The sequence below is a fragment of the Pristiophorus japonicus genome, chromosome 10 (genome assembly GCF_044704955.1).
Source record: "Pristiophorus japonicus isolate sPriJap1 chromosome 10, sPriJap1.hap1, whole genome shotgun sequence".
Lineage (NCBI taxonomy): Eukaryota > Metazoa > Chordata > Chondrichthyes > Pristiophoridae > Pristiophorus > Pristiophorus japonicus.
In genome coordinates, this window is record NC_091986.1 from 125,157,568 (window position 1) to 125,175,231 (window position 17,664).

At 47.6% G+C, this 17,664-nt stretch overlaps 1 protein-coding gene across 3 annotated transcripts in view; it reads left to right on the forward strand.

The window, feature by feature from the left end:
- The first annotated feature begins 10,768 nt into the window (after positions 1-10,768).
- tenm4 (teneurin transmembrane protein 4) overlaps positions 10,769-17,664 on the forward strand; it is a 969,538-nt gene continuing 962,642 nt past the window's right edge. For all 3 annotated transcript variants that reach the window (XM_070892063.1, XM_070892064.1, XM_070892065.1), the window contains exon 1: positions 10,769-10,919. The gene's annotated coding sequence lies outside the window, so the exon portion shown is untranslated. The remainder of the gene's footprint in view (positions 10,920-17,664) is intronic.

Sequence of the window (17,664 nt, forward strand, 5' to 3'; positions counted from 1 at the left end):
CAGTTTAAGTACCATACCCCTGCCTCGTAGAGGCATTAACAGAGTGCCTACAAACACAATAACTGATGACAAGGTCACGAACTACACGCATAACATGTCGAATCTCAGCAACTTTCAACAATTCATCGATGGGGAAGATTGGGACGCCTTCGTGGAAAGGTTGGAACACTTCTTCATAGCCAATGACCTGGATGGGGACACACCGGCTACACTGTCGAACAAGCGCAGGGCCATCCTGCTTAGTAGTTGTGGACCCACTATCCATGGCCTCGTCAAGGACTTGCTAGCCCCAGCGAAGACAACCAAGAGCTATGGGGGACTTGTAACCTTAATACAGGAGTAACTAAAACCCAAAGAAAGCATCCTCACAGCGAGGCACCGGTTCTACACTCACCGGCGACCTGAAGGACAAGAAATTGCTAAGTATGCTGCAGATTTAAGAAGATTGGCTGCACTGTGTGATCTTGGCGACCACCTTAATGAAGCACTAAGGGACATATTTGTTATCGGAATCAGCCACGAGGGCTCCTCCACAAACTGCTCTCTGCGGACATCACAGTCACCCTGCAGAAGGCAATTAAAGTGAGTCAGGCCTACATGATTTCGGTCGGCGACTCCAAGTGAATGATGACGCACACCCAGGACTCTAAACTGACGAGTGCAGTGAACCGAATGACGACTTCTAATGGCAGAAATGCTGCCCCAAGTCCCACAACCCTGAGTCCGCCACATGGGGCCAACTGGCTAGCCCCGTGCTGGTGCTGTGAAGAAAACCACAGAGCCCACCAGTGCTGCTACAACGACTATACCTGCAAAGACTGCAACGCGAAAGGGCACTTTCAGAGAATGTACAGCACCGTGTCGCTGAAGACTTAGCTGATCACCTGGGCTCCGACACAGATGAAGATGAAGCTGCTCAACCCCCGGAAGAAAAGTATAGAATTTATACCTGCTCCACCGAAAGTCCCCCATGGAAGATGGAAGTAGACATCGATGGAGTTCCAGTTCGATGGAGATCGACACAGGGGCGAGTCAGTCTTTGATGAGCCAGACGGCCTTTGATAAACTTTGGATCAATCCCACCAAACGACCAAAACTATCTCCTGTCCAGGCGAAGCTACTCACCTACACCAAAGGCAAAATCCCAGTCGTTGGCAGCGTGGATGTCCAGGTATCCCAGGGCAGCGTGATGAACAAACTCCCCCTGCGGATCGTTGCCGGCGATGGTCCAATGCTGCTGGGAAGAAGTTGGATGAAGCAGGTCCAAGTGGTTGAAGTGACGACGGACCCCAGGCTCCAGTAATCCACATCCCACTCAGTCCCGAACTTGGATCCATCGCTGCAACTAGAAATCCTACCGTCCAGCTTGACTGCGCGGCGACAACTTCACAACACCGTGGTGAGATCACCCAAACCGAACGTCCAGACTTCACCTTCCGGGCCGTGGCAGAACTCCAAGGGAAGAATATCATCAAAAAAAAGTGGATTTCCGACGCCTGTGGATGAACCTGAGGAGGAAAAGATCACCACAGCCTACCTGGAAGAGAGCGAGAAGATGGTGGCCGCACCACGAGGCAAAGAACCTAAAATCAAATTGGCCGCGACCAGACCAGGAGGGGCAGCATTGGAGGAGCGACACGTGGCACCGAGCGGCGAACCGGATTGGAAGGCCCCCTTAAAGGAGACCGGTAACCCAAAGAATTTAAAGGGACAGTTTCACTCTAAAGATGACAAGGACTTTAAAGTTAAAAATACAGTTAGTGAATGCAGGTATGATGATGTAACGTTGAATTGTGATGCCAGAGTAACTGATGAGAAAAATGAAATGAATGCTTGTGTAAGTAATGTTAAGAACAAGTTTGCAATGCTTAATGATGATGATAGAAATGTTAAAATGACAAATGTAACCATGTATAGAGAGACCGAGATACAAGAAAGTGATGTAAATGCTGTAAGTAACAATGTAAAGAGAGATAACAGTGTCGACTCGACTATGTATGATCAGAGCCAATGTGTCATGTATACAGGAAGTAGACTCTAAAGGACACCATGTAGCCTGGAATTTTAGGACAAATGTGATGCCCCAGGAAGGGCTCACACACACCCAGAGGGAGCAGACCCACTACGGGACAGCGGTCAATGGGCAGCACAGCCACCACCACTGGCAACTTGCCCCAGATTGGCCCTACACCCGCTGGCCACCAGGGCCAACACCAGGAGCGAGAGGCCAGTACCCTCCAGCTTTCCTGGCGGACCCTGCGATGACCAGACTTTTATCACAAATGGAGCACAAGGAGCCCACACAGTCCTGTGGCCCTGCCCACCACCACACACTTACCCACTCTACAGAGTATGTACCCTACCCACTGCTGCACTGGCTCCCCCACTGAGGGATCCCACAACAATGACACTCACATGGTCTGTGTGTGAGGGGGGGGAAATGTATGAGGCCAGCCTCAAGCACAGGGATCACACCTGGCACCCACACAACCCTCACCACAACCTCCCACAGCCCACTACTGATCACCTCCCCAGGTCATAGCAATAAGGACTTGAAAAATGCTTAGGGGGGAGTGTTGTTATGTATGCATGTTTACAATGTAATGATGGACTGTAACACTGAACGTACCTTCACCCTGTACACACCTTACCTGTATACCAGAGGGTGCTGCTGCTGGAGACCTAAGGGTCACCTGCACACTGCAGGTAACCCAGTATAAAAGAGAGCTCATCTTTTGGTGTCCTCGCTCTAGGAGCTACAATAAAGGACTACAGTCTTCACAGTTTAAGTACCATATCCCTCGTTCGTGGAGTCATTAACAGAGTGCCTACATACACAATACTAACAAACCCTGTGCTTGAACAGGTAGGCCCAAGACCAATGTTCCCTTTAAACTGCGCAGCCATGCAGCACTCCAGGGATCCCGTACAGCTGGCTTGCCAGCTTTTCAATGTAAAAACCAGGCATGGACAGTATTTTGAATGACTTGCGCAGCCTCTTATAGGGGCCACGTGGCACCACAAAAAATTAGAGGAAACATTATCCAACACCCGACCAAAATTGGGCCTTGGGCCTCATTTAAATTTGCCCGGTGATCTGCGGACACTTGCTGTACATTTCCAGACATTAATGTCGGGAAGCTTCAATTCTGGCAACAGCCCTCAGGTCAGTCCCGGAAGAGGTGTTAGTGTGGGCTACGGTGGGGGTAGGGTGGTGGGGCTGAGGCTGAGTGCTCCCCTTGGCTCCACAGGAAAGTGCTTTATATTAACTTGCCTTTTGTTCTTCTGTGACGCCTAACAAATGGGCTGCTTGAGTTTAGCTCTGTGACCAATGACTGCATAGATTGGGCTCAGGAAGTCCCACTGCTAAATTGGTATGTTTTGCACCCGTTTTACACTCGAAGAATGGGCACAACACACACCAATTTCTACCCGACTCTCTCTCACCTATCTACTTGGTCTGTCATTTGTTCAAAAAAATCCAAGCATGACCTCCCACTCCTAAAGCCATGCTGATTGTCTTGGATTTGCACGTGTCCCTTAGGATGCTCCTTTATTTTAACCCTCATAAATATAAACAGACAAAATTGATGGTCAGGAAAAGTCCAGCTGGTTCATCAAGCTTGCCCCTCACTCATGATGGATGGCTGGAATATAATGACTAGACATTCCCACCTGCCCCTCTCCTGCAGCTATATAATCTCCTGGGAGAGACAAAAAACAAAGAAAAAACTGTGGGCCAATAAAGGAAAAAAATAATCTGAAAAATGATTTCCTTTCCCCCCACCTCATAGCAATCTAAACATCCAGGAGATCACCTGGACCAAGTCTTATCAATAAAGACACTTACCTTCCCTATGTTGTCATCTGTGCCCCAGTCAAGAACCGGTTCAGCTCCCTCTTGAAGGCACAGAGAGAGTCAGCACCCAACATGCCAGCTGGCAAAGAACTACTGTCTCGGAAAAGAAGAACAGCCGAACATCCAGTCTATTCCTACTCTTACATAATTTAAATGTCGATCACTTGGTCCTCCACAATCTGTTAAACTGGAATAATCTATCAAAAGACATGCAATCTGCCCGTTTTATAGATCTGTGTCTACTCTGCTGAAAAGTAAATATACCAAAGTCCTTGAACCTAATTGAGTAGCTGAGATTCTTTAAGTATCATTCTTGTAGCACTCCTCTAGAGTTTTTCCAAGGCCACTATTTCACACAAACACTTTCAAATACTTTCCCAACAATTGAAGCAAGGTCTATAATTTGAGTCTACAAGATTTTATTCAAGTAATGGAACTGATTTCATAGTGGATGTGTTTGACACAAAACTGCCATTATATCAGTTACATGCTTGTTCTGAGCTCAGAAAAGAGGCAGGGCTGCTTTCAAGCAGTGCTCCTCCTCTGTAAGCCAGTGAGACTAGCTCTGGAGTGCCGGGGCATTCATGCTTTGGACTGCTGGGACAGGCAGCCCTGGAGTGCTGGGACAGGCATGTCCTGGAGTTCTGGGACAGGCATGTCCTGGAGTGCTGGGACAGGCATGTCCTGGATTGCTGGGACAGGCATGTCCTGGAGTGCTGGGACAGACATGACCTGGAGTGCTGGGACAGACAGCTCATGAGTGCTGGGACAGACATGCCCTGGAGTGCTGGGACAGACATGTCCTGGAGTGCTGGGACAGGCATGACCTGGAGTGCTGGGACAGGCATGTCCTGGAGTGCTGGGACAGGCATGACTTGGAGTGCTAGGACAGGCATGTCCTGGAGTGCTGGGACAGACATGTCCTGGATTGCTGGGACAGGCAGCCCTGGAGTGCTGGGACAGGCATGTCCTGGAGTGCTGGGACAGGCAGCCCTGGAGTGCTGGGACAGGCATGTCCTGGAGTGCTGGGACAGACAGCCTTGGAGTACTGGGACAGGCATGTCCTGGAGTGCTGGGACAGGCAGCCCTGGAGTGCTGGGACAGGCAGCCCTGGACTGCTTGGACAGACATGACCTGGAGTGCTTGGACAGACATGTCCTGGAGTGCTGGGACAGGCATGTCCTGGAATGCTGGGACAGACATGTCCTGGAGTGCTGGGACAGGCATGTCCTGGAGTGCTGGGACAGGCAGCCCTGGAGTGCTGGGACAGACATGTCCTGAGTGCTGGGACAGGCAGCCCTGGAGTGCTGGGACAGGCATGTCCTGGAGTGCTGGGACAGGCATGTCCTGGATTGCTGTGACAGGCATGTCCTGGATTGCTTGGACAGGCAGCCCTGGAGTGCTGGGACAGGCAGTCCTGGAGTGCTGGGACAGGCATTTACTGGAGTGATTTGACAGGCATGTCCTGGAGTGCTGGGACAGGCATGTCCTGGATTGCTGGGACAGGCATGTCCTGGAGTGCTGGGACAGACATGTCCTGGAGTGCTGGGACAGGCAGCCCTGGAGTGCTGGGACAGGCAGCTCTGGAGTGCTGGGACAGGCAGCCCTGGAGTGCTGGGACAGGCATGTCCTGAAGTGCTGGGACAGGCATGTCCTGGAGTGCTGGGACAGACATGACCTGGAGTGCTGGGACAGACAGCTCATGAGTGCTGGGACAGACATGCCCTGGAGTGCTGCGACAGACATGTCCTGGAGTGCTGGGACAGGCATGACCTGGAGTGCTGGGACAGGCATGTCCTGGAGTGCTGGGACAGGCATGACTTGGAGTGCTGGGACAGGCATGTCCTGGAGTGCTGGGACAGACATGTCCTGGATTGCTGGGACAGGCAGCCCTGGAGTGCTGGGACAGGCATGTCCTGGAGTGCTGGGACAGGCAGCCCTGGAGTGCTGGGACAGGCATGTCCTGGATTGCTTGGACAGGCAGCCCTGGAATGCTGGGACAGGCAGCCCTGGAGTGCTGGGACAGGCATTTCCTGGAGTGCTGGGACAGGCATGTCCTGGAGTGCTGGGACAGGCATGTCCTGGATTGCTGGGACAGGCATGTCCTGGAGTGCTGGGACAGACATGTCCTGGAGTGCTGGGACAGACATGTCCTGGAGTGCTGGGACAGGCAGCCCTGGAGTGCTGGGACAGGCAGCTCTGGAGTGCTGGGACAGGCATGACCTGGAGTGCTGGGACAGGCATGTCCTGGAGTGCTGGGACAGGCATGACTTGGAGTGCTGGGACAGGCATGTCCTGGAGTGCTGGGACAGACATGTCCTGGATTGCTGGGAGAGGCAGCCCTGGAGTACTGGGACAGGCATGTCCTGGAGTGCTGGGACAGGCAGCCCTGGAGTGCTGGGACAGGCATGTCCTGGAGTGCTGGGACAGGCATGTCCTGGAGTGCTGGGACAGGCATGTCCTGGAGTGCTGGGACAGACATGTCCTGGAGTGCTTGGACAGACATGACCTGGGTGGGGTGGCTTGACCCATCCACCTCCACGGAGGTGTGTGGGGGACCTGACCCATCCACCTCCATGGCACGAACCTGGTATTGCAGTACTTCCAGGAACGGTGCAGTGGCTCTAGGCCATTTGGCTAAGAGCATTGGCGCAGAGTGATCCTTGACGTGTGCAAGGTGACCTCTGGCGTTTGTGATTTGACAAAGAATTGGAACGATTGGCTACGAATTTTAAAAAAAAAGACATGACCTGGAGTGCTTGGACAGACATGTCCTGGAATGCTGGGACAGACATGTCCTGGAGTGCTGGGACAGGCATGTCCTGGAGTGCTGGGACAGGCAGCCCTGGAGTGCTGGGACAGACATGTCCTGAGTGCTGGGACAGGCAGCCCTGGAGTGCTGGGACAGGCATGTCCTGGAGTGCTGGGACAGACATGTCCTGGAGTGCTGGGACAGACATATCCTGGAGTGCTGGGACAGACATGTCCTGGAGTGCTGGGATAGGCATGTGCTGGAGTGCTGGGACAGGCAGCCCTGGTGTGCTGGGACAGGCATCCCTGGAGTGCTGGGACAGACGTGTCCTGAAGTGCTGGGACAGGCAGCCCTGGAGTGCTGGCACAGGCAGCCCTGGAGTGCTGGGACAGGCAGCCCTGGAGTGCTGGGACAGGCAGCCCTGGAGTGCTGGGACAGGCATGTCCTTGAGTGTTGGGACAAGCAGCCCTGGAGTGCTGGCACAGGCATCCCTGGAGTGCTGGGACAGACATGTCCTGGAGTGCTGGGACAGACGTGTCCTGAAGTGCTGGGACAGGCAGCCCTGGAGTGCTGGGACAGGCAGCCCTGAAGTGCTGGGACAGGCATGTCCTTGAGTGTTGGGACAAGCAGCCCTGGAGTGCTGGGACAGGCATGTCCTGGAGTGCTGAGTCAGGCAGCCCTGGAGTGCTTGGACCGACATGTCCTGGAGTGCTGGGACAGGCATGTCCTGGAGTGATGGGACAGGCATGTCCTGGAGTGATGGGAAAGGCATGTCCTGGAGTGCTGGGACAGGCATGTCCTGGTGTGCTGGGACAGACATGTCCTGGAGTGCTGGGACAGACATGTCGTGGAGTGCTGGGACAGGCAACCCTGGAGTGCTGGGACTGGCATGTCCTGGAGTGCTGGGACAGGCAGCCCTGGAGTGCTGGGACAGGCATGTCCTGGTATGCTGGGACAGGCATGTCCTGGTATGCTGGGACAGACATGTCCTGGAGTGCTGGAACAGACATGTCCTGGAGTGCTGGGACAGGCAGCCCTGGAGTGCTGGGACAGGCATGTCCTGGAGTGCTGGGAAAGGCAGCCCTGGAGTGCTGGGACAGACATGTCCTGGAGTGCTGGGACAGGCATGTCCTGGAGTGCTGGGACAGGCAGCCCTGGAGTGCTGGGACAGGCATGTCCTGGTGTGCTGGGACAGACATGTCCTGGAGTGCTGGGACAGACATGTCCTGGAGTGCTGGGACAGGCATGTCCTGAAGTGCTGGGACAGGCATGTCCTGAAATCATCTCACCAGTAGTTGCTGATGTAAATCCTTGTCTTGGCACAAGTGACAGGAGACAAATCTTTTTGTGCAATTGCTGTTATAACAACCTCAAAATTTACTTGATTTTTTTAAAAGCATAAATGAAGTTACACGTTAGCAGTGTTTCATTTCTCTAAGTAAATTAATGCTCTTTATTTGGTAGAAAACAGGATTAGCAAATTATCTCATGGAAATCCTATGAGCCTGCTGTGAATCTAGAATTAATCAAGATATTAAATGAAAGTGCAGTAATGTTGTCCTCTCTTTACTCTGGAGCTTAATATGTATTGGCTGAAATGTTTTACCGACTAAAATTACATTGACTTTTCTGAGGATTAATACTCTCTTTAATAAAGAATCAAGAAATTCCTTTGGAATTTGCACAAGAAGGAGCATTAGTAAGGATAACCGTCACAAGGACAGCTGCAGATTACAGTGTTTACACAGTTGGCAAACATTTTGTTCCTTTCTCCCTGCTAAATTGATGATCTCAACTTTCCTTCCCTTCCCCCATCCAAACTTGAAGAATTGCATCTAGATTTGAGAACAGGAATTTCCAGCAAATTGAACTAAATAACGTCATAAAGGGCTTTGTCATATTAAAGAGCTACGCTCATTCTGCAATCTCCTAAAGAGATTGAAAGTGGACTTCTGGACTGAATAGGTCAATTATAAAAGCAGCTCTGAAAGGAGAACATTGAAAAAAGGAGTCAGATTTTCCTCTGCCCCAACCCCCACCTCATTCTTTTCCCTAATGATTGCCTCCCCCTTTGCTACCCCTAGCACATCCTGAAGGATCTTATCCAAATCCTACATTAACTGAACCTATTCACCAATTCATTCCAATACTTTTACATTTGAAAGAATGTTTAACTTTTCACTCCGGTATTCACAGGCAGCCTCAGAAACCTTAAACCTGTTTGAGATTAGCTGGAAAGATAATACATGGATGGAAAGATAATACATGGATCACATAGGACTTAAACTGGTTTCATTCATGCTCACAAGGCAACATAATATAGGCTCTTGGAGAGAAAACTTTTGATCACAGATTCTATCCTCCGATACAGTCCGCATGGTTTAAGTCTGCATGGCCATATGCCATCTGCAAGGTACAGCGAGAGGCGGTCCTAGAGGGCGACGGCTGCGATTGGCCGTCACCATAACCCAGGCTGGTGATTGCAGCATGGGCAGGTACAGCAGGAGAGGCGAGGTCGGGCCGAAGGAGCGGCGAGAGATTGCAGAGTGACACAGGAGAGGCATGACTTTGGGGCCCAGAAGAGGCAAGGGCCCAGGGGCAGCACGGGTCAGCCAAACTGATATGTGTGCGCACTAGGTCCGTGCAACAGAGCAGGTCTCCAGTGGTGTTGGTTAATCCTTGCCACTGGACTAAGACCTAGCTCTGTCAAGCCCATGTGGTGGCTGGCGTTCAACGGCTGCCACACGTTAAAAAAATCCATGCACAGGCATCTTCCACCCTTTAATATGTAGTTCGAGACCTGGACTATCTGGTCCTTCATTGATACACCTGCGAACTCATCCCTTTTTGGTGGAAGCAAGTCATCCTCGATACAAGGGACCGCCTACGAAGGAGAAGATTTATTTTCATTCTTATGAAGAAGCTGAGCGCTTTTTATATCTAAGCTGTACAAATAGATGACTTGTATTGGAGAGACCTATTCAATTTTCTGCCAAGGTCAATGAAAAGGAAAAACGGTTTCCCTCTCAAGCTTAAACCAATGCATGCTCCACAAAATGACAATAACTCAATAAAAATAACACAAATACCAGATTAGCATCTATTTCTAAAAACTCCACATGTTCGTCATTTACAGCCAAACCAAGCAGTCATAAATGATGCAATTCTGACACATAAACAGACTGATCTGAGATGGAGCTCTTTTGAAGCTCTTCCAAAACAGTCAAGATTTTGTTAAAGGGATGTTGTTTTCAGGCAGTCAGGAAGAGCCCATTCTAAAAACTCAACTGCAGGTCTGCCAAATTGGATAGCTGAGCAACCTGGCATAGCAGCAGATGTTAAACCTAATGCAGTATGACCTTTCACAACACAAGTATTTTCCCCATGGCTTATAATTCAACTTTAACAATGTGCAGGGACAGATGTGATTAGTAACACAGGTTTTCGAGTCACCAATTCTACAGTTGTGCTCACCTCTGCACAAAGCTAACAACGCGCTTTGCAAGATATTTCACCAAATATCAGTATCCCTTTTAATCAGTCTTCACAAAGATGCCGTTATGGATATGGACAAATGAATGATAAGCAGCTGGGATTAGTATAATTTCGTTGAAAGGTTAAACAGTTAAACACTGAGACAGAAGTATGCAATATCAAGTTATAAAGCTGATTATGGGACTAATAATGTCACTGAAGCAACATAACTGATTTCACTAATGTCTTCTGAGACTACTTCTGTGCTGCTTCTTTTGAAACCACAGATTTGCAAAACTATTCTTCTGAGACTGCTGAGTGTAACACAATAACCATGGAACAGCGGGGACCTTAAACTGCATTAAACCCTGCAGTAATTTATTAAAGTGCTACCACTGGTACAGCTAATGGGAAGGAGAAAAATATTCGCAGTGCTAATTTGGCATATGTGACAAGCTTAATGTAATTTTATTTCAAAAGTGACATTTGTTAAATTATTACTCAAATGCTATTCCCCCTTTTCTATTTTGTTTTGGTACAGCCCTACATAAGGCTACATGTGTGCTTGTCATTCTGAAACATGCAGGGATTGGCTGCTGCCTCCCATTCATTTAGCTGGTGAGTGTATGTATGTGAAGTCTGGATTCGGCTGAGTGTTCGAGTCTGTGCGAGGATCACTTAATGTCTGTAAAGGACCTGGATCTTCTGTGCGCAGTTGTTGACTGATTTGTTCTTGCTATGAGCACAGTGCATTATTATATGCAGAAGGACATAAGGGGAAAGAATTCTTATCTGCTGCAGGAGGGCTGTGGGATAGCCAATGCCTTCAGAATGGTAAGCTGATAAAGAGTATTGTCTCTGATCTGAGTAGCTGCAAAGAGGACGCTGTATTATGGTGCCGTATACCGTTACACATTCCTATGTCAGAGTGATATATGTGCTTCTTTCTCAAGATGCTTACATTAAACTATATGCAATATTCCAAATAAGATTTTCTTGTTCTTTTTAACTGGGGTGGTAAGTTACTTCATGTGTAAGCCTCTCATACAGGCATCTGTGCTTGGCTTTGCTGCAGCGTCTCAAAGCTCGTAATTCTGTAGTATGCCCTCTGAATAGGTCATGAGTCAGAAAGTTAGTGTTTTAAAATGATGGCTAGTTTCGTCTACACGCTATGTATTATTTAAAAATTTAAAATTCAGTGCACCTTTGTGCTGTATTGAAGCACCTATGCAGCAATTCTTAAACCTCCAGCTGGTAAACAACAGACTGCAATTAAACTCTTATCTTCGGTTATGTCCTATGGCTTGTGTGAATGTGAAATGCGGTGCGGCTTGTTCTGGAGCAAAAACGTTAACAGTTTATGGAGCTCTTGCTATCGTACCCTCTCAGGATATTTTAGGCATCTGTAGCTGCTCTGTTGGTAGAATATTGCTGCTTGGATAAACATCCATGTTTTGTCACATATCGCTTTTGAAATGGATTCAGTACATATCAATTATTCAGATTCCCACCCCTGTTGTCATTACACTCGAAGTCTCACAGCAAAGTTACTTGGTTCATTGTGGGGAAAAATAAGAAATAAACAGGAGAGACAGACTGGGGTGGATTACAGGACTCCTCGGTTTGCCAATCCCTGTGAGCGAAGTCTGATGAGAAAATAACCGATTTATTTTTTTGCATTTAGTCATGTTGCCTTTGCGAGCAGACTTTAGCTTGGTCCCGTTTACCTTGAAGCTAAGCATCAACGCGGTCTGCATATAACGCAGACATGTATGTTTTGGCATTTTGTGATGAGCTTAGTTACTCGCAGTGAATAATTGTATTTGTGTTTTTGTACTTCCCCTGATATACAAAAGGAAAGCTTTGGAGGTCAGGGGAAGGTTTATTATCAAACCAGTGCTGGGCAATAAAGAGCTAGCTTTGCTGCTGTTGTGAGCTAAACTTTTGCTATTCCTATTCTCCCAATTAAGACTACATGATTAGAAAAGATTTGCCTTGTTGGGAGTTGGTGAGTGTCTGCTTGTTGCTTTGCAAATGCGAAGACAGAAGTGAAGTGGTCATAATATAATGGAATTACATCTTTTGTGTGTGTGTGCCAATTTCTTTTTCTCCTGTGCTGGGTACAGATGGCAGGGCAGAGGTGCTGGAGACTCCAGTTTCAGTAACAACTGAATGCTTTAAGATCTTTTGAAAGGACAGTTACACAACTAACTGGTTCTTTAAGGGACAGAAAAACTAGAGATCCCAATACATGTTTTGTAAAAACAAAAAAAAAGACAAAGCATAATGTGTAAATCTTTATTGCCTTCCCACCCCATGAAAGGAATGTGTGTTCCCTTCTGATCCTCTCCTCCTTAGCATCTCAAAGCTTGAGTGCCTCTGCTGATGAAGTACTTGCCTCTCTGTTCTTCTCCTTTGAGCTACTCCGATGACTTGTAAAGACTGAAAGGAAATGGTAATCATGATTAATTGGAAAATTTTGATCCTACTGTAGATATTTTTTTTCCCTGAGAAATTATACATGCTGATTTCATCAGGAGCATAGTTTAGATGCTGTTGTGTATTACAAAACAATTGAAAAGATCTATTCAACTGAAGTATCACAACGTTTTGCAATCAGACCTGCGAGAATATCGGTTCTGTTCAGAGGTAAGAGATACTGGTTTTCAGACAGCTTGCTACTAATTTCTATAGTCTATAGGAGGAAAGTGCAGTGGACACCAGTGTACATGTTGATACTTCACACAGTGTAGAAAGCAAGCCTTTGCTCAGACAGGTTAATGTTAACTCACTGGTGACTCAGATTTTACATGAGATAAGCATTGATTAGAAGGGATTACAGTGAGTCATTGGGAGGAAAAAGAGAAAAAAAATAGCTTGAGTGTGCCTTACAAATCTGTACACTTGGAATTAAGATGCTTCATTTAACTTGTTGTTCTGTGTGGGGGTACTATAAAGCTGCGTCTGTATGTATATCAACTGCATTTGGGAAGAGGTGCCATAAGTAGTTAGTATACTGAATAATGAATAGATTGATCAATATTCATCATCATAGGTAGTCCTCGGAATCAAGGAGGACTTGCTTCCACTCCCAAAGTGAGTTCTTTGATGGCTAAACAGTCCGATACGAGAGCCACAGATCCGGTTACAGGTGGGACAGACATTCGTCGAGGGAAGGGGTCGGTGGGGCTGGTTTGCCGCATGCTCCTTCCGCTGCCTGCGCTTGGCCTCTTCATGCTCTTTGCGTTGAGACTCGAAGAGCTCAACACCCTCCCGGATGGACTTTCTCCACCTCGGGCGGTCTGCGGCCAGGGTCTCCCAGGTGTCAGTGATGATGTCGCACTTTACCAGCGAGGCTTTGACATCAATATTATGTTGATAAGCAAACAGCGTTTTAAAAAGTCTGATTTTAGACAAAGGAAAGCCATTGTGTGCTGTTATTCTGATCAGCAACACATAGATATGTATTCACTGTTGGTGCCTCCCAGTGGTTTCAAGAAATCGCATCATTAATATCCAGGAAGAACAGGATTTGGTGCAGAAATTTCTAATTACAGAGTGATGTTAGTCAGCAGATACCTCGCTGCATTATCGACGGATTACAGCACCTGTAACTTCAACTAAAAAGGATTTTCATTGAAAAGTGTTGGGAAACTAATTCAAAACAGATGCGCCAAAAGCTTGGATGTGAGCTCACTTCACACCCAAACACAAATAAGCAGGATAATGTTGTGACAAAAATGATGTGCAGTTGTTTGGCTGTTCTCTTTTTCTAAGTGTTAGGCAATGCTTCTTTAGTGTTGTGACCTCACAGCTTCAGGTATGATATCTTTTTTTCTTAAATGTTCTGATTTTTCTTATCATCATCTTCTGAAAATGGTAACCACTCCTAGGATATGGTCTCATTGATGACTGTGGTTTATGAGCCTGAATAGTGAATATTAATTGGTAATTTGGTCATTTAGGATGAGCCTGATTCTATTTTCTAAACATGCATGATTCCAACGGGTCACTGGATAATAATCAGGAACAGGAACTCTGGTTGATTTTCTTCTCCTCCCTTGCCCAGGGATGCTAAGATCAAACATAGCATCTCACTCCAACGTGATTTGCTAACTAAGTAAAGACCAAGAATGAAATCTGGTATAATTCTATGTTGTATGATACTACATGGTGTATTTATTCTCTGAATCATGAGGAGTGGGATCCTTAAATTTGATCTATAGTATACATCGCTTTCTTTGAATCTGCAATATAATCTATTCTTTTCACTGCAGATTTAATTTGGTTGTTCTCTGGTTTTGAACACAATTAAATCAATAATGAATACATTTCTCTGTAAATAATGCAATATTTTTTGGATTATTGTTGGACAAACAAATTAAACTTTGAGTGAAAGCAATATAAAATTAAAAACAAAAATCCTACCACAACAAATAGAATTGCACCACATTCTGCTGCTCCTCTTCATCCTTGTGCACTTTACAGATTTGTTTTTCTTGTTCCCAAACAAGGGATCACAGTATGCCATGGAGGGAAGACTTTAAAAGTTACTGACAAACCAGGGCTATATTTTTCTATGCTGATGTTAGTGTCAAAATGGACATGGAAATTGAAAATAATTCACTGTCTTATACTCATGTATACTTCTTTCGCTAAAATCAGTGAACAAAGGCAATATAGCCACTAGAGTTTACAGGTTAGTACGAGGTGTGCAATTCACAAGTGTGGGTTGATTCAACCCTGTTCTTCTATCCAAAAATGAAAACTTGCATCACAGTTTTAAGGATAAAAGCCCATAAAATGGACTATGTCACAGCTTGTGACTCATTGGGCTAAAGATTTGTCGACTTTGCGACCGTTTGTTTGGTGATATTTAGCCATTTTTCGCAAAGTGTAAGTGTCATGTATGTAACCACAATGTAACACCACTGTATTACTGTATACACTCAACCTAGATGCATACCTTGACCACAAGGGGTGAACTTGTGGGAGACACTCCTTACCTGATCACACAGGTATAAAAAGGGAGGTCCCACGCAGGGTCATCGTCTTTGGCGTCCTGTGAATAAAGAGTTAAGGTCACAGAGTGACCTTGTCCCCAGAATGTGCCTCATGTGGTTTCATGCTGAAGAGTAAGGTGACGAGAAACATTGGTGACGAGAAACGGGAATTCAAGGCCCACGAGAATGGCCACCTGTAGCACAGAGGAACGGTACTGTGTTGGGGAAGACTGGGACAATTTTGTTGAGAGGCTTCAGCAAAGCTTCGTTACGAAAGAATGGCTGTGGGATGCAGCGGCCGACAAGCGAAGGGCTCATCTTTTGATCAGCTGCGGACCAAAGACTTACGCGCTCATGAAGGACTTACTAGCACCCGAAAAGCCGGCGGACAAAACCTTTGAAGAACTTAGCAAATTGATCGGGGAGCACCTCAAACCGGCGAGTAGCATACATATGACCCGACACAGATTCCACACCCACCGACGTAGTGAAGGACAGAGCATATCGGACTTCGTAGTGGACCTCCGGCATTTGGCCAGCCTCTGTAAGTTCACAGATGCCTGCAGGGGGGAGATGCGAAGGGACTTCTTTATCGAGGGCATTGGTCATGCGGGGATTTTCCACAAATTAATTGAGACCAAGGATTTGACCTTGGAAGCGGTGGCGTTGATGGCCCAAACTTTCATGGTGGGGGAGGAAGAGACGAAAATAATATACGCACGCAATTCTGCCTCTAACGCGGTGATGGATCAGGGAGTCAACATCATCAATGCGACTCAGAGCCCCGCAGGCAGGCAGGGGCAGTCCGACACTCCCTAGGCAGCAATAGACCCCAGAGTAAGACTTCAACAGAGACAATGGCAGGCTGAACGGACATTCACGCCATCACAGTGGACAATGCGGCCCGGGATGGGGCCATTGACACTCACTAATAGGGTACTTAAGACCAGTCAAAGGGACAGTCAGCGCAGAATGCCTGGCCATAGTCCCTTTGTTCCCAACAATGGAAACTTTAACTCATGCTGGAGGTATGGGGGAAAACACTCAGCTAGATCTTGCAGATTTCAAGAGTTTGTGTACAGGAACTGCAATCTCAGTGGCCACTTAGCTCGAATATGCAGGAAGTCTGCAACCAGACTAATATATGAGGCGGATGGACCAGAAGAGGGTTCTTTGAGGCAGAATGACTTTTGGGGCAAATCGATGGTTCAGCAGGTCCATGTGGCGAATATTCACAGTTCATACACCAGAACGCCACCAATGATGATGAGGGTTTTATTAAACGGTATCCCTGTACGCATGGAGCTGGACACTGGGGCCAGCCAGTCACTCATGGGCATTCAGCAATTTGAGAAGCTATGGCCACTTAAAGCCAGTAGACCCAAATTAGCACATATTGAGAGACAATTACGGACTTACACGAAATAAATTATTCCGGTGCTAGGCAGTGCAATGTTGGCTGTCACACACAATGGGTGAGTGAATCGGCTGCCACTCTGGATTGTCCCGAGCAATGGTCCCGCACTGTTGGGTAGGAGCTGGTTAGCCGAGATGAACTGGAAATGGGAGGATGTTCATGCAATGTCATCTGTGGAGCGAAGTTCATGCTCACAAGTCCTACAACAATTCGATTCACTATTCCAACCTGGCATCGGGACTTTCAAAGGCACTAAAGTAGTGATACACATCACCCTGGATGCCAGACCAGTGCACAAAGCCAGAGTAACACCGTATGTGATGCAGGAAAAGATCAAGAGCGAATTGGACCAGCTGTTGAGAGAGGGCATAATCTCGCCTGTTGAATTCAGCGACTGGGCGAGCCCCATCTTTCCCGTCCTAAAAGCGGATGGCTCTGTCGGGATCTGTGGCAACTACAAGGCCACCATCAATCGGGTGTCCCTAAAAGATTAATACCCGTTCCCGAGAGCGGAGGACCTCTTCGTCACGCTGGCAGGCGGCAAGCTGTTCACCAAGTTGGACCTCACTTCAGCCTATATGACCCAGGAACTGGCCGACGAATCTAAACTACTGACCACCATCACCACACACAAGGGACTGTTCATTTATAATAGGTACCCGTTTGGCATTCAATCAGCGGCCGCGATTTTCAACGAAACATGGAAAGTCTGCTTAAATCCATTCCTGGAACAATCGTATTCCAGGACGACATCCTCATCACGGGTCGAGACACCGAGGAACACCTCCACAACCTGGAAGAGGTGCTACGCTGACTGGACCGGGCAGGCCTGCGACTCAAGAAGTCTAAATGTGTGTTCTTAGCTCCTGAGGTTGAGTTTCTGGGCAGGAGGGTTGCAGCAGATGTGATTTGGCTCACCGAATCCAAAACAGAGGTGATTCGATGAGCAGCCAGGCCCTGCAACACATCAGAGTTGCGTTCATTCCTGGGACTATTGAACTATTTCGGGAACTTTCTGCCGAACGTGAGCACATTGTTGGAGCCGCTACACGTGCTCCTGCGTAAGGGTTGCGATTGGTTTTGGGGGGGACTGTCAGGAACGGGCTTTTGATCGGGCACGAAACCTACTTTGTTCAAACAAGTTGTTGACTCTTTATGA